We start from the raw sequence: 21,645 nt of genomic DNA, 5'->3' as shown, positions 1-21,645 counted from the left end.
CAAGAAAAAAAAAAAAAAGAAAGAACCCAAGAATTCACAGTAGTCCTTAAAATTCCCAATAAAATAACCTCTAAAAATAATGTATACTGTTTTCCTGATAAGCAGAGAACCCCAGACATACTTTTGTATACTCCCATCTCGTTTCACGTATTCCCATCCGTGTTTCAAATGTCACTCGTTTCAATGATAATGATGGCCTTGAATTTCAGAAGGATCCTGTAATGGACATGAGGGTCTTATTTAGATTGACTTTATTGTTTTGATTTTGGCTATACTAACATCTGACTCAATGTTTCAGGCTTGCTAAGCAAGTGCTCTACCATTGTAGTCATGCCTTTGCAGTTTTTGTGTTGATCCTTTTTGCCTAGGACAGCCTGTGATCCTACTACTTGAACTTCCTGCCAGACCAGGATGACAGATGCATACCACACACTCAGCTTTTTGAGATTTTGCTTTTTTGTCCAGGCTATTCTGGAACTCAATCCTCCTGATCTCAGCCTCCCATGTAACTGGGATGATCTTTTTATTAAAAAATAAATTGAGGTCAAATTAAATTTTTAAAAAGCTCAATACCATGTGCCAGAAATATAAAACATAAAATCCTATGCCTGAAATTTTAAAGTACTCAACCAGCTATGGGGTATTATGCATTTTAATATCTACCAACAACCCCAAATTAGGCTGCCTACACATGTGCCTGACTTGTCTCATCTGAGGGCACACAAGGGAGACACAGAATTGTGGCTTGAGTCGGAAGAAGGCCTGGTCACCACCACTTTTCAGCGCCTGGACCTCTGAACTGCCATATTGTGAAGACCACCAGAGACCACACCAAAGAGGACTCCACACACAAGAGACAAAGCCCAGCCATCCCAACATTTCAGGTACCCTGCCAACCATTTAAGTGCCCATCTATAGGATCTGTAGAAGAACTCAACTGACCCAACTTAGACTGAGGTGGTAGACATCATCGACATTTCATGATCATGACACCTCCTTTGTACTAAATACAAGGTGATTATGTCAACTGCAAAGACAGAGAACCTGCTCTCTCCTCATGACTTCATCAGCCAAAAGGTAATGGCAAATGGCCTCTGCTAAGAGGAAAATACATCTCATCCTAATTCCTAAGATTCTCGGGACCTTTTAATTAATTCTTTTTTTGGGGGGGTACTGAAGTATGGACTCACCGTCTCTTGCTTACTAGGCTGGTGCATTACTACCTGACCCACAACACCAAACTCATGCTTATGACTTCTTACATATTTTATTTCTATGGGTCATAAGGTTTTAATTCTGGGCCTGGGCAAAATCCCTGACCTTTCTGGCTCAAGATTAGTATTCTACTACTTTAAGCCATAGCTCCACTTCCTCTGGGTTTTTTAATACAATCAACTTGTGACAACCATATCATATATTAGCTTGGTCATTTAGTCAGAATAAAAAAGAATCCACCGAGTTAGGCATCGGTGGCTCATGCCTGTAATCCTAGCTACTTAGGAGGCCAAGTTTGAACCTCATGACTGACCAAAAAAAAAAAAAGGATTCCAGCGAAGTAAATAAATACGCAGTATTGATGGATAAATGCTTTGGCTGAATGTGTGCCAATATGAATCTCTTAGAAACTCACTCTCTAATGCAACTCCTGCCAAGGTTCCAAACTTTAGGAGTGATTAGTGTTCAAGTAATGCCACGCACAGGGTATGTTTCAGGCCTCTCCTGCTCTCTATGACCACATGGTGCTTTTGACTCTGTTACAATGCAACAGGATGAGGCTTCTGAGTCTTGAGCTTTCCACATCCTGGAACCATATTATAATTGACCCAGACAGTGTTTGTGGTGTTCTGTTCAACAGATGTAAGATGGCAGCAATAGTAAACAAAATTGTTCTCACTTCCCAAGGACGCTGCTACTTAATTTCCCAGGCCATTTCTTCTTACAAGTGTCCCATGATCCTCATAGAAACAAACAAAAAGTCAAAACACTCAAATCTCAATCCCACAATCCGTAAAATATGAACACGCATTAACTACTTCCCCAATTCAAAGCAAAATTCTAGAATATGGGACAATATATTGTAGAGATGATTTCTTTGAATATGAGGAAATGAACTTCTGAGTTAAAACACAGTGATCTTTAAATGGTTTCAAATTGTGAAATCCAAAAGTAGTCAACCATTCCTTCTGTGAGCTTTCCTACCTCTGTTCTTACCTTGTTGGGCAAGGGGTAAAAGTCTACATCTACTTCTGTGCTCCCAGTGATGCAGTGCTCTTTCCGAAGCTTTGATGCTGCTGCTGCATCAGGCCCATATTCTTGTATACTCAAGCATTGTTCTCGCTCATATTGGCATTAAAGGTACATGGTACAAGGGACGTCTGATCTCCACCTATCTGGTCCACTGAGGAACAGTTAATATTGGTGTAGTCATGGTTTTCTACTTGTTTTTCTGCTCTTCTTCAATCCTGTGTTCTAGTGTTGCGTTATAATCTTGGACAGCCATGTCAGTGAACTGGTACTGGGCTTCTGTGTGAACTACCCTTGATCTCTGGGACCACATCATCTGAATGGTTTGGGGAATGTCAGAGTCACAGTCCATACCATTCCCTCTGATGTCATCAATAAGGATGTTGATCACAATGAACATCGTCATCTGGCCAATCCAAGCACTGCAGTGAACCACAACAGGACCTGCATGCCATGTGGACCTCTTCCAGCAAGTCTAACATGCCTCCAAAGTCAATGGGCATGCCACTCAGGTCTGCAAATGTTACTGCCAGATCATTCTCCTTGTATAACATTGTCCAACTCTGAGAACTTGAACTCCCTAAGAATGTAATAATGAGCCACACTTTCTTTTGAGGCTCTAAACACACACGACCTGTACTCTGAGAGCACACCGGTCAATTCAGTCTTTCACACATTTGCTCTTCTCTCTCTCCACTTCCTTACTTGTCACAACAGGCACCAGGAATTTCTCCTGGAACACCATCCACTGGAATTGCTTCAGTCTGTTTTGCAGGCAGCCTTGATGGCACTGTAACTCTTTTGGGGCTTTGAACTGTCTCACTTGGTCAAATTCAGGCATGAGGATGCTTGCATTAATGTCATCAGAAACCCACCTACTGGTGTCCCTTTGTGTAGGATGACCCTGGTGTCATTAAAGGGCAAGATCTTTATATATCTATTTTTGTTCTCATGTTCTTGCCTTTCACCCTCTTTTTGGCCCTAGACAAGTTTGCATTCCTATTGCTGTAGTGCCTCAAATTCTTCCCCAAATCCTTGCTTTATCTGTGATCTTGGCAAAAACTGGCTTTCAATTTCAACAGCATTAATCCAAGTTGTGTTGAGAGGATGCTTGAGATGTAGTACTGTGCCCAGAGTCTCCACCATAGGGTTCTTTACTGTTTCACCAGATCTGTAAAAGAATGGAACCATTCTCCTGTATGAACATCATATTCAGCTCCTGGCAGCTATCCCCACATGGGTCACTTTAGAGTTGCCATCAATGCTCTAGTCCTTGTTGTCACAGGTACACAACGAGAGAACAAAATCCCCAGCATGGCTCAGGCTCTCCCATACAAGCTTACATTTTTCTTAGCAGTTTGTCTGCTTCTTTTCAGGGAGGTGAGTAGGAAGTAGGATCTGCACAGTTCAGAGGAACTTGAGCTCCATCACATCTCCATTCTTCTCTTTCAGCTGCCATGATGCTCCAGGTATCATTAGACCAGCTCAGCTAGAATGAGAAATATACCCCTCCATATACATTGTAGTCGTCTCCTGTGTTCTGAATCTTGCTGTGGACTCCAGTTCTCATAACAGAAAGCATAAAGTCTCCAGGGTTACTTTTTCTGGGCCTTGCCAAAAAGCTGCCATCAACTCTGGTGGTCAGCGGGAGATTTTCAGTAATGTTTGGGTCAAACCACCCTTGGACTCTGCTCAGCCTCATATACATCGGGCTGGCCCAGGGAGGCCCACTTGGGACCATACCTAGGGAGTGGCGGGGTTGGGGCAGAACCAACTGGGTTCATGCAGACCCTCCTTGATACCTGTGGGATCCTGGGCTTTGTGCAGCTGTTCCCATAAGCCCAGTGCTCCTCCTCTCCCATAACTCTTACAGAACATTTAGCATACCTAAGTCCAAGGGAAGATAATACTAGAGTTCATTATATTTCTATAAACTTATTTTTTTGGTTCCAGTCCTGGGGCCTGAACTCTGGGCTTGGGTGCTGTCCCTCAGCTCTTCAGCTCAAGGCTAGTGCTCTACCACTTGAGCCACAGTGCCACTTCCGGCTTTTTTCTTTTTGCTTATGTGGTGCTGAGGAATCGAACCCAGGGCCTCATGCATGCAAGGCAAGCACTCTACCACTGAGCCACCTTCCCAGCCCTCTATAAACTTATTTTATGGCAAGGAACAAGAGCTCTTATATTCTCAGATAACTCAGTTTGCCAGAGCTAGAGGAAGTAGGAAAGACTTCATGAAGACATGCCCTGCAGAGATGACTCATAAGGAATAATTGTGGCTTGCAAAAGCACAAATGCTATCTGGAGAGAGAAAAAGAGAGGGAGAAGAGAGAGAGGAGAGCGAGAAGGGAGAGAAAGAAGCGGGAGAGAGGAGAGAGAGAGAGAGAAGAGAGAGAGGAGAGGGGAGTGAAAAGAGAGAGGAGAGAGGGAAGAGGAGAGGGGGGAGGTGAAGGGAGCAAGATGGGAGAGAGAGAGGAGAGAGAGGGCCTGGAAGCTGACCCTGATCATTTTTGCTCCAGGCTAACAGACTACCACTTCAGCTGCAGCTCTACTTCTGGCCTTTCTGCAGGTTAATTGGAGATAAGAAATCCCTGAAATTCCTGCTGGGTAGGATTCAAACTATGATCCTCAGATCTTAGCCCTCCTCAGTAGCTAGGATTACAGGTGTGAACCACTAGACCCAACAAAGAAATTATTTTATAAAGTCCAATGAATGAAAAATGCAGATTGGTATGTTAGCATATGGTATACTCGCATATTTATCTTCCAGACTGCAGGGAGAGAGTACAGAACTCAAGGGAAAGAGGGTAAGAAAATGTAGCAGACACTGATGGAAGTGAACTGTACAAACTCATGGGTGGAGATGGGAGGGGAGGACTGGGAGAGAATGAGGGAAGGGAAGACACTGTATGAAAGGAAATGTACTCATTACCTGACTCATCTAACTGGAATCCCTCTGTATACCTTTGTAGTAACCATTAAAAACAGACTGTTCACAGATTTATTTACAGTAGTAAATAAATTATCTAGACCCATTCCCCGTGGCATATATATGGGTATACAGATATATATCTCCACCTCAGTGTCTGTATCATCTTTTCCCCCAAAGGATAGAGTCAACTGGGCAAGGTGTAGTGCCACAGGCCTGTAATCCCAGTTACTAGGGAGACAAGTAGTAAAGATCACAAGCATACTTAAGACATTCCAGAAAAAGAAGAGACAGAAAACTATCACCAGGAAGTTATAAGGTTTCATCCAGTCAGGACTTAAAACACTTTTATGCCCCAACCTCTATCTGGAGGCTGAGTTACCCCAGATGAATGTGAATCAAAATGTAGCTCTTAGATACAACATCCCCCAGGAACCAATAAAAATATGGCAATTACATTATTCTGTGTTTTACAGACACTCTAACCCAATTGCCACCTTTCCCTAGGTCAGGCAGTATGTGCCCTTTGTCCATGCTCACCAAAGGCCATGTTAGTAAGGCCTTATCACTATTGCTCTTGGAAACCTCTATATCCTGAGCAATTAAAAACTAACAAGAAAACAATTCAGAAACCAAACTGTTGGGACAACCCTGCATTACATCAACCACCTAAGTAGTTTCTTTATGTAGCTCTGTTCTTTACCCTTACCTACATCATCATCCAAGGCCTCTGAGCTAAATGTCTCGTATATACATATACACATACATACACATAAACCACACACACATATATAAACACAAATATACATACACACATATATGTGCATATATTTATATGTACCTACACACATTTATGTAATTGTAACAAATAACACTGACCCCCCCAAAAAGAAACAAAGTGTCCTGAAGCTGAATTCCAGATCTCATAAATAGAACAAGAACACTTTTAGATGCAAAGTGAAAAATGTCAAACTGTAGAGATATTTTTCTATGAAACCAATGGAAATAAGAATACCCCTCAGTCTTAAAAGACATGCCTTTTTACAGGAATTATGCATAGAAATGCAGACTATCATAAAGGTACAAAAAGTTTTCTTGGAAGTGGCGCTGTGGCTCAAGTGGTAGAATGCTAGCCTTGAGCTGAAGAGCTGAGGGACAGTGCCCATTCCCAGAGTTCAAGCCCCATGACCAACAACAACAAAAAAAGAAACAAAGTTTTCTTTTGTCTTAGCTCATGAATGTAAAGTGAGGAACAAGCCTTTCCTCCAGAATAAACTAGCTAGTCAAGTCATACATTGTAAGGTGGAGGACTTAAATACTCAACGCGTATTTGTTTAGATTAATTCATATTCGTGAAAATGAAATTATTTTATCTTTCAGCCCTGTTTTCTTTAGGTATAATCTACCTTTACATAAAATAAATCATAGTACAAGTTAACAAAAATTCCTATTCTATTGTGGGCAGCATTAAAGAAGTTACTAAGGGGCTGGGAAGGTGGCTCAGTGGTAGAGTGCTTGCCTTGCATGCATGAGGACCTGGGTTCAATACCTCAGCACCATATAAGCAGAAAAAGCCAGGAGTGGCACTGTGGCTCAAGTGGTAGAGCACTAGCCTTGAGCTGAAGAGCTGAGGGACAGTGCCCAGGCCCAGAGTTCAGGCCCACGACTGACAAAAAAAAAGTTACTAAGGGAAATGTACATGAGCAAAAGTACCTCCATCAGTACTGAAACAAATCAATAGTCAAACCTGCATGCAGCTGTCAGTTGCTTAAAACACTGCACTGCACACAATCCTATACCCATTTTATCTTTTAACAGGGCTCAGTAGCTAGCTCTATAGTAAAAAAATCAACTACTCCAAGATCTCCCAGCACTGATTGGAGACATGAAGGTTAACAATACATTTTGGAGCTAACTGCTTCTCTGAAGCATTTTTCTCTTTAGAAGAATTGTCCATTTTCCACCTAGCATAATCAGGTCTTTTCCTGCTTGTCAAAGAGTACAATCCCTCAGGCATCTCCATACCTGGAGAGCCCAATGCCAATCCATAATGGCTGAGCACACACTCAACAGTCTCCATCTTATCTGTGGATTCTATTTTAATGAAAGGAAAAGCTAGAGACCAAGACACAAAGACCAGAACAGCAGCCACAGACAGTGCTGAGGACTGAAATGGCACTTACCGTTTATGAGGGAAAAAAAAAAAAAAACATTCCTTAGGATTAATCAGTGACTCCAAGTTTCCAGGTGCCAGCAAGACCTCTCACTGCCCTGCATGCTCTCTTCATTCACTGGTTCAGCATCTTGCACAATGGTTGACATGCCCTACCCAAGAAAGTAAGAAAAGGGATGACATCTCTGCTCTCTGAAATTTCTCATCACTACTTTTCTCCCTTCTAAGAAACACACATCTCCAGCCTCTTCCTCACACACAGTCTCTATTCTAGTGCTACAGAACTACAATTCTGGGGGAAGAGAGTCACACAGTGTTATTTCGGCTCTAGCTTATTTATATTCTAAGCCTAAGGAAGAAACATTTAGATTGGAGACATAAAAAAAAAAAGGCGTCTGTTCTCACTCATTTATGTTTCAATTTTTTTTTTTTTTTTTTTGGCCAGTCATGGACCTGAACTCTGGGCTTGGGCGCTGTCCCTCAGCTCTTCAGCTCAAGGCAAGCGCTCTACCACTTGAGCCCAGCACCACTTCCGGCTTTTTCTGTTTATGTGGTGCTGAGGAATGGAACCCAGGGCCTCATGCATGCAAGGCAATCGCTCTACCACTGAGCCACCTTCCCAGCCCTCTGTTTCAAATTTTAAGGATAAGGTAAAATCAGAAGCCTGACTGCCAGGTTTCTGTAGAGGAAGACCACACTTAGTTTCCTAGCTCCGTGAAGTAACATTGGCAGTAGGAAGCAATTTCAAGCCATTTCTTACCTCGATCCAGGGACATCAAAGATGCCAGCTCCTATTAATTTTGCTAAGCCTGTCATCTACCTTAAAGGCTCTTGTCTTGCTGCTGTCCTTCATCAACTGCTCACCCATTTGCTTCAACTGGGACTTCTTTTTACTTAACAGGATCATATCCTCCATGCTGTCCTGGGAAGACATTAACACAGGAAGCTCCACTATTACTCCATTTCTTTCTTTCTTTTCTTTCTTTGTGCAAGTATGAGAACTTGAACTCAGGGCCTGGGCACTCTTCTTGAGCTTTTTCTGTTAAAGTTGGTGCTCTGTCACTTGAGACAAAGCTACATTTCTATGGTTTTTGATGGCTAAATGGAGATTATTACCTGGAATGGCGTGGAACTTCAGTCTTCAGATCTCAGCCTTCTGAGTTGCTAGGGTCACAGGATTGAGCAGTAGTGTCCAGCTCCCAAAAACATTTCTTCCTTATTTACAAAATATGAGTACCTCTTAATAATTCTTATAATTGAAAAATTCTCATCATACCTGCTAGTTAACACAATGCCACAGGGAAAGACTAAAAAGTTAAGAAAAGCCAACTAAGCAAATTCAAAACATACTTTAGTTGTTACTTTCTTAATGCAACAGCCTCTATGATTTCTCCCATGGATATCTTCTATGCTGTTTACTTGTGAGTCCACCAGGGGATGTAACTCAGTTTCAATTAACTACAACAACACCACTCTTGTTATTCGTATTACTGAGCTACATTACATCTGAGGCCTAGTGACCATCTAAAATTTTCAGCTTCACTGTGGTTGACCTAGGCTCTTGGGCAAAACTAGACTCCTTCAGTGGTCTGAAACACCAAGATACTTCAGGAGACACAAGCCCCTCCTCCTACCAGACTTGCCAACCAGAGAAAGCAATTGTTCCCAGTACATGCCCACCTGTGAGTGGCTCACACCTCTCATCTCTCTGGAATCTTCTCTTTTCCCTCAGAAAGATGAAAAGTAGTTCAAAAGTCTCTACATCTCTTATAGGAAACACCCCTGTAACGTAAATTCTTAGCAGTGAGGAGAGTGTCTTAACTGCCCCCACCTAGACACCTCTGCCGGCTCACCTTCTGAAATTCTCCATCGTTTCTTCTATGATGCTGGCTGTCTGGAGAACTGTTTTTCATCTCCACCAGCTATCCACACAGCTCCTCACTGTCTTCATTGATCCAGGAATTGAGTCTGCCTTCAATCTCCTCTGTGCTGATAGTCACTTGCATAGAAAAATGCATCTGGCAAATGTTTTTTTCTTTCATGTGATTGTTTCTAATACATTTATATGATTATTTCTTTGTTTCTTTGTATGTCTCTCCCCATGGTATAACTCCTGCTTTCACTGTATTGACGTTGTTATAATTTGTGGAGGGAAAGGGAAAAAACAAACCGTTTAAATAGGGATACAGGTGGACCCATTGCAACAATGAGACGTACAAGTCGTTATGTTGGAAACGAACTTTACAACTTTTGTGGGAGGGGGGGAGGTTTGGGTGGGGAGGCAGGGGGAGGATGGGATGGGAAGGGGAAACAAAGGAGGAGGCTACAATGCTTGATAAGAAATGTACTCATTATCTTGCCCATGTAATTGTAATCCCTCTGTACAGTATTTTCACAATAAAAAAATTTTTTCAAAAGAAAAAGAAAAATGCATCTGGCTGTTGAAGATAGCCAACAAAAAAGGTGCTCTTCCCTCCCAGTAATGGACTGTGAATTTTATTCATTGTAGTTAGCATCTTTAAGGACTTACATTTGTGTTTCTTTCTCTTAGAAATCTAGGATCTAGCTTCATCAGACATTCTTACACCTGTACTGAATTAACAACTTTAGCTGACCAACAGGACTGACTTACCCATTGTAGAACTATTACTAGCAGGTTATAAACAAACATTATAAACAAGAAAGGCTAAATATATTAAGCACCACATAAATTTATTGTTTTAATTCTTTTGAATAGTCATTTACAAATGCTGAAAACCTGCTAATCTAATTCAGACTCAAACCTTTTCCCTTTTAAAAATTAATCAAATTCTTACATCATTAAGGCTGATGTCTCACTTACTGAAAAGCTATAATTCACATCAATCTATATAGCAACTGTTAATGATATAATGTACAATATTATCAGGAAGATTACAACCACATTCATGATGGAGTATTTAAACATAGCAAAATATTAGAAACCCTAAACCAATGCCCATCACTCATTCAATCCCTCGCTTCTTATGGTACAGGGTAGCATTTGCCTGTAAATCATGGAAATGACACCTCAATCCAGTCTGCTCTACACAGGCTGACCCCTAAATACACAATACTTTATTGCTAACAAACAGTTCAGCCAGTACACTTCAGTATAGGATCCTCCCCCTCACAAGATTAAATGGCCTACTCTAATCAATTTGAAAGTAAATATACAAATCAGCCTAGATATAGGTTCAAAAGGATTCTGAGGTCCTAAAAATTTTGAAATACGTCCAGGTAAAAGAGGGCCACAGAAGGTGCTTTGATAAAGTTTTAACACTCACTTCATTGATAGGGAAGCAAATGGCATTTTCTTGTTATATACAAAAACTTCCTATGTCTCCCAGAGTAAAGCAAGAGTACCAAATGCAGCACCATATACATGGGCAAACCTGTTTAAAAAGGGTTGAAAGTGTCTCTACAAAACTAAGGTTTTTTTCCCCCATCTCTCTGATGTGTATTTATGTTAGCTTTTAAAACTGTGGTCTTTCACAGCACAGAATTCCTAAATAATCTCACAATGGCTCTATGGTCTACTCTACATTAACTTTTGGAGCTTTGTCCTTTTACTTGTATGCTCATTTTTTTTGGTCGCTTGTGGGCTTTCAGGCTGGGTCCCTGCAACAGGTGCAATAGAGGTTGGAGGAGGGCAGCAGGGTCTATAGCTCCAGCCCTGCTACCAAAGTCAGGGAAATGGAGCAACCAGGGACTACTAAGGGCATACCCAGGAGGGGAGGCTTGGTGCATTCTGAGACGTTACGGTCCCTCTTTGGCGACTGCTACAGATGGTCTGGCACCACTTGCACCCACATCCCCTCACACAGGAATATTACCCTCTCATATTAGCAGGGGTGGGGCCGGGTTGGGGATAAGGGATAAGCCAGTAGGGGGGGAGGAGTGTGATCAGTTGTCTAGGGTTGTCTTCTGCACCTAGGTACATGCATCCCTATGCATGTTGGGGGGCAGCAACCCGAGGGTGTATGTGCGGTGAACAGGGTATGTGCAGTCCAGGGGTCATAGAGAATGAGTTGGGGGGGTGGGCCAGGCAGAAGGGGGTTTGGGGTGGGGATCTCCCAGAACAGAGTGAGGGAACAGGTTGGGGTATGCAGAGCATCAAGGGGAATGAGGTCCCGATGGGCCAAGAGGCAGTGGAATCGGGGGGCTGGCAGAGGGAATGGGGATTCAGGAAGAGGTGGGAACAGAGGAGAAAATGGAGGTAACTGGAATGAAGGAAAGGGAAGGGGGGGCTCATTTTCCTTGAATTGGGGTCATCCGGGGATGGCTCCCGCAGCAGGGCCGACACTGAGCGAGAAGGTGGAGGTCCACAGGGAAGCCCAAGATCCCTCAGGCACCCTGTGGCTGAGACAGGTGCAGCACCAGCTGAAAGAGGGAAGAGAGGTCCACAGTTCCAGCCCTATCACTGCCAGGGTATACAGGGGAACGGGGGAGCCCCAGATTCCACAGGCCTAAGCCAGGTGAGGAAGCAGTGTGCCCACAGCTCAATCCAGGGCCATGTGTACTGTCTAGAGTGTTCTGTGTGTGGGCGTGCACACATCACCTTGCCCACCCATCTGTTCCTGTGGGAGGGGCAGGGCCAGATGTGACAAGGGGTGGGGCCAGAGGTGGAGGTTGGCCTGGGAAAATGGTATCTGGCTGGGAGGCAGGGTAGGGGCCAGGTGGCAGAGGGCTGAGTAAGCACAGTGTGGAGGTGAGGAAACCTGGGGTTGATGTAGGTAGGGGTGAGTATGGGAAAACACATCCCAGGCTGAGATCTGAGTATCCCAGTTCAAAGCCAGCCTGGATAGAAAACTCCCCATGAGACTCTTATCTCCAATTAACCACTCAAAGTGACACTGTGGCTCAAGTGGTACACCACTAGACTTGAGCACAAACAGGTTCAGGAATAGCACCTCTGCCCTGAGTTCAAGCTCCAAAACAGAAATAAATAACAAGTAAGCCCATTTACGAATAATCTCCATCTGTGAAGTATAGACCCAACTATAATAGAAAATTAATTTTCTCAAGAGGTTCTTCAATCTAAAGAAGAGTATGAGATGATTTTAATATGTATAGGAAGTTAGATATGCCTTGAAGCTTTACCAAAAATATGTATGCACATACAATGAAAGTTAAAATGAGGCGCTGGGAAGGTGAATCAGTGGTAGAGCGCTTACCTTGCATGCATGAGGCCCTGGGTTGATTCCTCAGCATCACATAAGCAAAAAGAAAAAAGTGGCGCTGTCCCCAGTTAAAAAACCATCAACATAGCCGGGCGCCGGTGGCTCACGCCTGTAATCCTAGCTACTCAGGAGGCTGAGATCTGAGGATCGCGGTTCAAAGCCAGCCCGGGCAGGAGAGACCGTGAGACTCCTATCTCCAATAAACCACCAGAAAACCGGAAGTGGCGCTGTAGCTCAAGTGGTAGAGCGCTCGCCTTGAGCTGAAGAGCTGAGGGACAGCGCCCAGGCCCAGAGTTCAAGCCCCACGACCGACAAAAAAAAAAAAAAAAAAAAACCATCAACAAAAAACCCTAACAAAACAAGAAAAAGTATCAGGTTTAATAGTTTCCAATCTCTTAAATATCTATGTATCCACAAGTTACTTAGGATATTGCAAAGGATAAAGCAAAATCACATCTAACATTAACAAGAAGGTGTTAGAATTTGATACTATTGATACTATTTGATATTACTGAACAATAACGAAAATTAGAAAATAAAGAATTGTTTTTCTTTTGGTACATTTCTGTTTTGGGGGGGTGTCAGTTGTGGGGCTTGAACTCTGGGCCTGGGCGCTGTCCCTCAGCCCTTCAGCTCAAGGCTAGCACTCGCTTTACCACTTGAGCCACAGCACCACTTCTGGCTTTTTCTGCTTATGTGGTACTGAGAAATCGAACCCAGGGCCTCATGCATGCAAGGCAAGCGCTCTACCACTGAGCCACCTTCCCAGCCCTTCTTTTGGTACATTTCTTTCAGCCTTTCAACTAATCTCATTTGCTAAGAATTTACAATTTATTTGTTTTTACCTATGTTCCTATCCCCAGTTCTTTCTTATCTCCTCTTTCCCCTTTGATTAGACTTCTCTGGGCTAACTAAATGATCACACATTTAATATTTTTAAGTGATGCTATTTCATTAATAAAAAATTAAGCAACCAAAATATAAAAATTTACAAAGGGGGGGGGCTGGGAAGGTGGCTCAGTGGTAGAGCACTTGCCTTGCATGCATGAGGCCCTGGGGTCAATTCCTCAGCACCACATAAGCAGAAAAAAAGCCAGAAGTGGCGCTATGGCTCAACTGGTAGAGTGCTAGACTTGAGCTGAAGACCTGAGGGACAGCGCCCAGACCCAGAGTTCAGACCCATGACCGTACCCAAAAAAATAATAATAATAATTTACAAAGGGATAGATTCTTACTTAACTCTTAAAAAACCCTCTCAGATGCAGAGGGTACATTTTCACCTTCATAAATGGTACTGTAAGCCTTGGGAGCCCATTTGTTCCCTATACCAATGTATCTCATTTTAAAGTTGAAATGAATAGGATTTTCATACTCAAAACTAACTTCATTAAGACATGCTCACAACTGGAAAGCACGGGGAATGGAATGAAGATATGCTCTCCACGTGGATCTGTTAGTGGCTGCCTGCATTCTGTATAAAGCATTTTTACACTAAGTTTAGAGCAGAGGTACTGACCACAGCCCTTTGGCCCTTCTAGACAGTGTTATTGGTGGGCCTTTAAATATATTTTACTTCATGAGTACATTTACTTTCATCTCTGTTGTTAAATTGCAGCAGTTTCATTTTAGAGAACAAGTTTGTTTTGATTTTGTTTCAAATTACTTCTGCTCAGCACCTGGAAGACCAGAAGATGAAATTGATATATTTTTTATTATAGGCATACTTTTTTGTACATTTTGTTCATCTTGAATAAAGTAAGTTCAGTATTGGCCTATAGATATTAAAAGAAGTACTAATTTTGATTCAATAAATGTTTCCTTTCAATACTTTAAATAAAAAAAACAATTCAAGTCCTCATGAGGAAAACCTCAGCTATCAAGAATTAATGTAGGTGATTTCACATCTCCAAACTTTTTTTGTTTTTTGTTTTGGTCGGTCTTGGGGCTTGAACTCAATCAAGGCGCTGTCCCTGCACTCTTCAGCTCAAGGAGAGCACTCTACCACTTGAGCCACAGTTCCACTTCCAGTTTTCACGTGGGTTATTAGAGATAAGAGTCTCACAAACTTTCCTGCCCAGGCTGGCTTTGAACTGTGATCCTCAGATCTCAGCCTCCTGAATAGCTAGGATTACAGGCGTGAGCTACCGGTGCCCGGCGTATCTCCAAACTTCTTAATAAAAAAGTAGCTGAGGGCTGGGAAGGTGGCTCAGTGGTAGAGCGCTTGCCTTGCATGCACAAGGCCCTGGGTTTGATTCCTCAGCATCACATAAGCATAAAAAAAAAAGCCAGAAGTGGCACTGTGGCTCAAATGGTAGACCACTAGCCTTGAGCTGAAGAGCTGAGGGACAGCGCCCAGGCCCAGAGTTCAGGCTCACGACCGGAGCCAAAAAAAAAAGTAACAGCTGATACCATCCTTCAAAAGCGCTTATATTATTTAACATTTTCAACATATCTGAAGAGTCAGACGCCTTATTCATTAGGCGATGTGGCCCCACACATTTTTAACTTATATCTAATTCCCTATCACCATGGAATATATCTTACAACTGAAGTCTGAGTTGTTTTGTTTTTTAAATTGACAACTTCAGAGGATAAAACCAAGCAAAAGATTTATTCTACTAGATTTAAGAAAGTTCAGCCAGGCACTGGTGGCTCACACCTGTAATCCCAGGTACTCAGGAGGTTGAGATCTGATCACGGTTCAAAACCAGCCTGGGCAGGAAAGTCCGTGAGACACTTTTTTTTTTGTCGGTCACGGGGCCTGAACTCTGGGCCTGCGCACTGTCCCTCAGCTCTTCAGCTCAAGGCTAGCACTCTACCACTTGATCCAAGCACCACTTCCAGCTTTTTCTGCTTAGGTGGTGCTGAAGAATCGAACCAAGGGCCTCATGCATGCAAGGCAAACACTCTACCACTGAGCCACCTTCCCACTGCCCCCCATTAGACTCTTATCTCCAATAAACTGGAAGTGGAGCTGTGACTCAAGTGGCAGAGCACTAGCCTTGAGGTGAAGAGCTCTGGGACAGTGTCCAGGCCCAGAGTTCAAGCCCCCATGACCAACCAAAAAAAAAAAGTTCAAAGAGAAATACCAAGTCCATGGTGCAGCACTGGATATTCAGACTTAGAAAAGAAGACCTATTATGACAATAAGCATAAACATATAGATTAAGATACATACCAGGCCAAAGAGAAGACTTTTTTCCCTTTTTAAGAGAACAAAGGAAGCTATTTTTCTTTTTTACAATCAGATGCAGCAAGCTTTTCTGAGCATTTTGATAACCTTCCAGATAAACTCTTTTCTATGTACAATTTCTCAAAAATGTAACAAACTAGCAGTACTTACCATCCATAGTATCATTTTAAAAAGGCAATCCTAACCAATTCAAATTCTCAGCAAATTTCTTTAAAAATGAACTCAATCATGCTTGGTGGAGCTTGATATAGCCAGCTCAATATAGTTATACACACACACCATTATTAAAAATGTAAAAAATATAGATTTATAAAGCTTTAAAAACTTGTAATATCAGATTTATAGTAACTCTTTAGAATGTTTTACTATTTTGTTTTCTAAATGCACTGAATAAGATAGCATATAGGTTAAGTATCCCTTATCCAAAATGCTTGGAAAATGTTGACTTTGGATTTGGAGATTGTGGAATATCTCCCTATACATGAGATTATCCTGGAAAATTAACCCAACTCTAAACATAACATTCTTTTATATTATACAGAACACATATAATGTCCCTGTTTATATCCACAGAGTAATTTTATGCATTATTTTAATAAACGATCATTTTAACTGCAAACTGTCACATGATGTTCTGTGGTGTATTCTCTTTTCTCTCCCTCCTGACAAACCCCACTCTGCTAGGGATAAAATTCAGGACCTCAAGAATACTAGGCACCACTGAGCTACATGCCTAGCACAGAATTTTCTGCAGTATAAGGTTGGTAATCAAAGTTTCCAATTTGGAAGCATTTCAAATTTTAGATTTTGGGATCAGGAATGCAAAACCTGCATACATTAGGAGCACTGAAAAATGCCCAATCAATTATTTCAAGGACACGGGTTTTAGCATAAATCTTTGAATCCTGGAATTTGTCCTAGACTGTAATTAACAACTACTATATAACATACTTATATGCTCCCACGTTGTCTTCTTGCCCTGTGTTTTCTAATTAGAATAGCCAAGAAAAAAATTGGTTAAAATGATGCTCTCCAAATGAATTGTAACAGATATGGCGGCCCACATCTGAAATCCCAGCAGTCAGGAGGCAAAGGGCAAGAAAGTCTGAGAGTTCAAGGCCTGAGCTACAAAGTGAGAGACTGGTCTCAGAAAAAAAAACTGAAAAAAAGCATACTTAAAAAACCTTATAATGAAGTATTTTTTAAGTTATAGATCAAACTATGCACATTTACTGTGTGTGTGCACGCATGTGAGTGTGTGTTATGTGTATGTGACACTTCTCAGGCTTAAACTTAGGACTAGGTCCTGTCCCTTGATTTTTCACTTAAGGCTAGGGCTCTACCACTTGGACCACAGCTCTACTTCCAGCTTTTTGGTGATTAATTGAAGATAAAAGTCTCACAAACTTTCCTGCTCAAGCTGGCTTTAAACTGAAATCCTCAGATACCAGTGCGCAGCTGAATATTTTTTAAAATTCCAACTCAATGACATGACAGTTGCTTTTGCTACTTACATCTGTTATCAACCTGCTGACATGTCTACTGCCACTACCTATATGTTGCTTTCATATAACTTCCCTAGGCATTATATGAAACTCAACCAAGCCTATTTTATTGAAGGCTCAAGTCTATTTCTTGTAAGAGATGACTTTTTTTCTTTTTTGGGCAGTACTAGAATTTGAACTTGAGGCTTTCTACTTACAAGGCACTCTACCACTTGAGCCACAACCTTTTAGACCTTTTTGCTTTAGTTATGTTTCAGATATGATCTGAAGATTTTCGTCTGGAGAAAGAACTAGATGCTGATCCTTCTGCCAATGCTACTCTACAGCTGGGATCACAGGAATATATCACTATGCTTGGCTTGTTAGTTGAGATAAAGTGTCTTACTTTTTCTTTGGTCGGTTGTGGGGCTTGAACTCTGGGCTTGACTGCTATCCCTCAGCTCTTCAGCTCAAGGCGAGCTCTCTACCACTTGACCACAGCACCACTTCTGGTTTTCTTGGAGATAAGAGTCTCACAGACTTTCCTGCCAAGGCTGGCTTTGAACCGTGATCCTCAGATTTCAGCCTCCACAGTAGTTAGGATTACAGGCATGAGCTACTGGCACCTGGCTCTTACTAACTTTTTGACAAGGGTGGCCTCCAGCCAAGCTCCTAAATAGCTGAGATTACAAGTGTGAGCTACTGAGACCAGCATACAAAATGCAATAATGATACTGTTCTTCAACATCTTATTTCTAATGGAAAAAAAATTTTTCAAGCACCATAACTGACAAAAAAAAAATAAGTAAATAAAATTTAAAACATTTTATGAAAACATGATCGTTATGTTACTTCAGATTTCTTTAAGTTGAAAAATATTATTTGGCTCACCTGTTACATGTAACAAGCTGGTTTCTACTCTGTGTGGAATCCTTGGTGGAATTTTCAGAGATGCATGAATCTGGTTAAAACAAACAAACAAAAAAAAAACTAAAGCAAAGATATAAAGAAGTAATACCAAAACATATTTGAAAGTATATTTTGTTCATATGTGTTAAAATAATAAAGTTGACCTAATCATATCGGTCTACATAACATTTATTATCAGTGGAAAAAAAACATGACCATCAGACCTCTGCAGGCCTCTCCGACCCTCCACAGGCCTCTGCGCAGGCCTCTCCAATGCTCTGCAGGCCTGCGGGCCTCTTCGATCTCCAGGCCCCTTGACCCTAAGCAGGTCTCTCTGACAGACCAGGCCTCCATGAGCCTCTTGGCCCTCAGGCCTCGCTTCCGGCCCGGGCCTATCCACCCGCCTGGGTCTACTCTCAGGCCCGGCCGGGCCTCTCCATTGCGCAGGCCTCACTTCCGGCCCGGGCCTATCCACCCGCCTGGGTCTACTCTCAGGCCCGGCCGGGCCTCTTAGGGCCCCTCCACCGGCCCAGGTCTCCCCTCAGGCCGGCCGGGGCTTCCCCAGGCCCAGGTCTCCCTTCAGGCTGACCAGGGCCTTCCCGGGCCTCTCTGCCAGCCTGGGTCTCCCCTCAGGCCAGCCTGGGCTTCCCGGGGCCGGGTCTCCCTCAAGCCAGCCCAGCCCCTTCTCCGCTCCTGGGGGCACGTCCCAGCCCAAGGTTTCTCTTGTGGTGCAATCACCCTTCCCTAACTCCTCCCCGGAAGTACCTTCCTCCCTATATCCGGTGCCCCGCCCCCCAAGCCGCCCTTTGACACCAGGCCCTCCAAGAGGCCTGGAGTGCCTGGCAGTGACAGCAATGTGGGGCGGGACTGGGCGGGGCTTCCTGGCGGGGCTTCCCACCCCACAGGTTCTCACAGTACAGTTAATGTACTGACCTGCCTATTTCAAAATCAGTACGTAGATAGCTTTTAACTATTGTACTCACAAAATGGTAAGTCTGTGAGGTGTTAACTTGATTAAATCACATCCAATTTATACGTACATGAAATATTACATTGTAGCCTAAAAAATATGTAATTATTTATAGTAGTAATTATTTAATTTTTACATGAAGATATAGCCACCTGTGTAGAAAAATCTATTTGATTTTTATTTTTGGCAAACCTATTTGCTCTTCATTTTTGATCAGGGAGGAAAACATATGTGTCTGTGTGTATGTATGTATGTATTTTGCCAGTTCTGGGGCTTGATCTGGGCCTGGGTATTGTCCCTGGGCTCCTTGTAACCGCTTAAGTCACAGCACAACTTCTGGCTTTTTCTGTGATTAATTCTAGATAAGATTATCATGGACTTTCCTGCCTGGACTGGCTTCAAATTGTGATCCTCAGATCTCAGCCTCCTGAGTAGCTAGGATTACAGACATGAGCCACTGGCACCTGGCTAGGAAATTCTATTTCATTGATACACATTAAATAATATATATCAAGAATCACCAAGCTGGGGCTGGGCACTGATTGCCCACACATGTTATCCAAGCTATTCGAATCTGAGATCTGAGGATTGAAGTTTGAAGCCAGCCAGGCAGCAAACTCCATTGGACTCTTATCTCCAATTAACTGCCAAAAAGCTGGAGCTGAAGCTCAAAGTGGTAGAGCATAAAAGCCCCAGGACAGTGTCCACTCCCTGAGTTCAAGCCCCACAACCAAGAGCGGGGGAAAAAAGGGAATCACCAAGCTGGGCTCTAGTAGCTCATGCTTGTAATCCTACCTACTCAAAGTTAAGCTCTGATAATCAGCCTAGGCAGGAAAGGTTGTGAGACTGTTAGGACCAATTAACCAGCAAAAAGCAGGCTCAAGTGGTAGAGTGGCAGCTTTGTCTCAGATGAGATCCTGAGTTCAATTTCTAGTATCAGTGTGCACGCACACAAACACAGACACACACACACACACACACACACACACAAACCTGACTAGATAATTTGTTTTCGTATTTTTACTTTGTGAGATACAGTTTCTGTTGTGAGTATTCATTCCTGTTTCCAAGAGAAAGCAGAAATAGTGAATAATCAGTGAGTGCATGTGGATTCAACCCAGTAGCAAGCTGTGTATATGAACCCTCATAATAAGCTCTGTGTACAGAATAATAGTGTGTGACTGAGTATCAGATGAAAAAGTGTCTTTAAATAATACGTAGGCCAGGCGCTGGTGGCTCACCTGTAATCCTAGCTACTCAGGAGGCTGAGATCTGAGAATCGAGGTTCAAAGCAAGCCCAGGCAGGAAAGTCCATGAAACTCTTAACTCCAATAAACCACCAGAAACTGGAAGTGTCATTGTGGCTCAAGTGGTAGAGCGCTGACCTTGAACTGAAGAGCTGAGGGACAGCACCTAGGCCCAGATTTCAAGCCCCACAACTGGCCAAAAAAAAAAAAAAATGAAAATTTTTCATTTAATAGATACTGTTTTTAACCATAATTGGTTTTCTTTATCTATCAGCTCAATCAACTGTGAATCAGAATATTTGGGGAAATAACATGTCTGTATTGACATACACAGACTTTTTCATTAATTAGCTTACATTAATTACATTTCCACACAGTATTCTAATCAATATCACCCCCTCTCTATAACTTCCCTTTCCCTTCCTCCCAAAACAATTTTAAGAATTTTCATTATTCTATTTTCATAGGTCCAAATAATCTATTTCAGTGCTAGCCTTGAGCAAAACGGGCTCAAAGACAGCACCAATGCCCTGAGTTCAAGCCCCACAACCATCAACAACAAAAAGTAGACTTCTTATAAATATATTTTTCCATAAAATTAGTGTCACCTTCAAGGTGTATAATTTTTAAATCAAGAAAAATTTAAAATCTAAATATGTTAACTATCTTTAGAGTAAAATACCTAATAAGAGAATATAATATTTAAAAATAAAGAAAATAATATGTGTATTTTAAGAGTAGGTAATTTAGATTAACCTCTTGCAAAAAAACAAATTTGGATAAGCTACAAAAATATAACTTTATAAAATTACTGAAAAAAAGACAGGATCAAATCGTAACAACACAAATTTAAGGAGTGGGAAAATCACACTAAAGTAAAAGTTGTTTTTGTTTTCTTTTTTTTAGGTTTTGTTTTGGTTTTTGGCCTGATAGCATTTGCTGACCCATGCAACAAAATCTTAATTTCAAACTTAAAACATAGTATTCCCAAAATGGAATTTTTTAAAATGAGAACAATCAATTAATCAATAAAAAAGGTATGAATAAACAGTTCATAGAAAACAAATATAAATATTATATATAAAATACAACAAATATATATAATACATAAAATATAACAAATACATGAAAATATATTAAAAATTCTCTACTTATAATTTATATAAATAAAACTATTACAAGGTAGCCTTTCTCACTTATCAGACTGACATAATCAACCCTTGAGATAACAATTTGTTGATAAGACTAGGTAAACTATAATTATTGTATACTGATGTAGAAAATTCAAAATGGTATAA

General features: G+C 41.8%; 1 pseudogene; it reads right to left on the bottom strand.

The window, feature by feature from the left end:
- Positions 1–2,240: 2,240 nt before the first annotated feature.
- On the bottom strand, positions 2,241–3,952 carry LOC122113969 (annotated as a pseudogene).
- Positions 3,953–21,645: the final 17,693 nt, after the last annotated feature.

The sequence above is a fragment of the Dipodomys spectabilis genome, unplaced genomic scaffold (genome assembly GCF_019054845.1).
Source record: "Dipodomys spectabilis isolate Male_0828 unplaced genomic scaffold, ASM1905484v1 ptg000102l, whole genome shotgun sequence".
Classification (NCBI taxonomy): Eukaryota; Metazoa; Chordata; class Mammalia; order Rodentia; family Heteromyidae; genus Dipodomys; species Dipodomys spectabilis.
This window is presented reverse-complemented; position numbering and strand designations above follow the sequence as displayed.